Below are 2,576 nucleotides of genomic sequence, written 5' to 3'. Positions count from 1 at the left end.
CGGGGAGGACAGGAGGTGCCTGGGAGGGACAGGGGAGGGACAGGGTGCGGCGGGAGGTGTACCCCAAACCCCTCGGGGGAGCCGAGAGAGAGCCACAGGTGTTCACAAATAACTGTATGTTTTTAAAGGCGTACCGTGTTCCTGCGCTGTTAGTGATTTCAGAGCACTCAGGATTTTGCATTAACGGCAAGCACGCCGTCCTTTCCGTACTGTCTTTGAATACCAGCTATGGCCGAACTAGGTCTGGCCTCTCTGTTGGTCACTACAGTATTTGCACGTGAGTTAACGTGGTACGAAGAGTTGTCTCTGACCGGCAGACACCAGTGGCAGATCTCATTGGACACACGAAGGTCTTTCCCAACCTAAATGATTCTAAGAACACCCTCAAAACCTCTCTTCGAGAGCTATGTGACTGGGGCAGGCTCAGGTGCTCAGTCACTGCAGCTGTAATCCCGGCTACAGGCAGTCCCGTGCCTATCCCAGCTGAAAAATGTGTGGAAGTTTTCCTGGCAAGGTTACTTGGACTGTAAATCCCGGGTGACGGAGGCTGCCAAGTACAGCTTCCGTACTCCGTTCACTAAACCTGTGCTGGAGCGATCCCCCTTGCTGTGCAGGTGGTCAGCAGACACTCGAGAGGGTGCCTGGCTTCCGTGGTGAGAACAGCTCCGGAGCTGGGAAATGCCGCTGCTGTGGGCACCGCGCGCCTCTCTCCTTCCACGCTGCGAAATACCCAGCCATTGCACGCTGCTGTGCCTCTCCTGACCACTGCAATGCTTTGCAAAAGAATGGATTACAAAATCGTGTCGTCTTGAATTCTGCCAAACACATTTTGATATGCTGAACATTAAGGCAGTCAAGTTTGACACCAAATCCTCTATAAAAATGACTGATCAAAATATAAAGTATAATAAAATGTTGTGATAATTATACAAAAACATAAATTGTTCTTGTTATCCTGGTGATGATTTTTGAGTGTCATTTGCTTGCATGGATTTCAAGTTCAGACAGTTAAACTTTAAAGCAAAAATTCATTAACTAGCAAGATGGAGTTACAGCATATTAACTGGATTCTTAGTTAAGTCTACTTGAATTTCTTCTTTAAAAAAAAGCAACAAACCCTAAAATGCTTACACATTCCCTGTTTCACATCAACTGCTTCCAAGTTTGCTGACAAGACATAATAGGTGATCTTTTAACTTACTGCTCGCGTTACAATCCCGGAGATCAAAGGACCATTGTAAAGCCCCTCTCAAAGACACAAGTCATTCTAGCTATGAATCGAGGAAGGACTCTGCTGCTTTTGAGTACTGAAGATAAAAAAAAGCTTTGGAAGGACAACACGGTAGTTTTTCCCTTTGTATATCAAATCAACAAATTCGAATGAACAAAATGAAGAAGCAACTAGTCAGAGGAGCCAAAAAAATAATAGTCAAAGGAATGTTACTCTTTTTTTGAGCAAAAATCCAGGACATACACATCAAATGTCAAGAAAACGGGTGTGTTATCTGGTTAGATGCAGAGAGAATCAGATGGCTTCAAAGTTTTTTTGTGTAACTTGAACATCTAATTTTCAAGTTATGGTTCGGGAGCCGATACATCTCTATAGGAGATATATCTGTATAGCAACACACGTGACAGAAGAGGTCAGGAAGCCATTTATATTTTGAATGATTGAAGAGCTGTTTGAATCACTAGGACACAAACTGTCACAGAAAGTAGAACGTGGACAGCAACGAAAGAACACTTACCATAAGCTAAGTCCGATGAAGGAAAAACAAGATGAGAGTGTTGCACCAGTGCACTATCATGTTCTAAGTAGATTCAATTTGTGGAGTACCTTAAAGACTTCCAGGTAGTGTGTTAAGCTGAATTACATAGTGTTGCAGTGTGCTGCTAGTTTTCTGTATAGAAAGGGATCTATTCTACCGGCCTTGTGACAAAGTTCTCTGGAATTAACAATGTCTATGAGTATGGGGAGAGAAGTATTGCACAACCTGTGAACTTCATTCCCATTATTAAATATTGCCATTGGTGTGCATGTAATACTGCAGGGCAAGCTGATGCCTGCAGTGTTAATAAGGTGCTTGCATAATAATTGTTTCTTAGGATTAGGCTTTTGAAGTATTGTGAGAAGTCTAAAAGACTTTTGTATAATGTAATGTAATACATTTGCCAGTTGGGATGTATAGAGTAGCTTAAGCACGAAACTGGATGAGGACATACATTTCCCACGTCTATGTTATGTGTTATAAAAGAGTATTATATGTGGCCAGGATTCATAGGACAAAAAAAGCAGAGGCAAGAAATCCATATTCACAAGATTGTTGTTTCAGGCAAGGCCAAATCAAGCGATGCATTTGTTGTCATTGACTCTAAACCATCATAAAGTGCTATCACTAACCTGTCTGCTTGCCATAGGTAAGGCCAGTAGACTACTGTAGCAGCACTTTATGCCAGATCATGTACTGTTTGCTCCATCAAAATAGAATCATAGAATCATAGAATCATTAAGGTTGGAAGAGACCTCTGAGATCATCGAGTCCAACCGTCGACCCAACACCACCAGGCCCACTAAA

The sequence above is a fragment of the Pygoscelis adeliae genome, unplaced genomic scaffold, assembly GCF_000699105.1.
Source record: "Pygoscelis adeliae isolate BGI_AS28 unplaced genomic scaffold, ASM69910v1 Scaffold95, whole genome shotgun sequence".
Lineage (NCBI taxonomy): Eukaryota > Metazoa > Chordata > Aves > Sphenisciformes > Spheniscidae > Pygoscelis > Pygoscelis adeliae.
The sequence above is the reverse complement of the archived record's forward strand: the minus strand, read 5'-3'. Positions refer to the sequence as shown.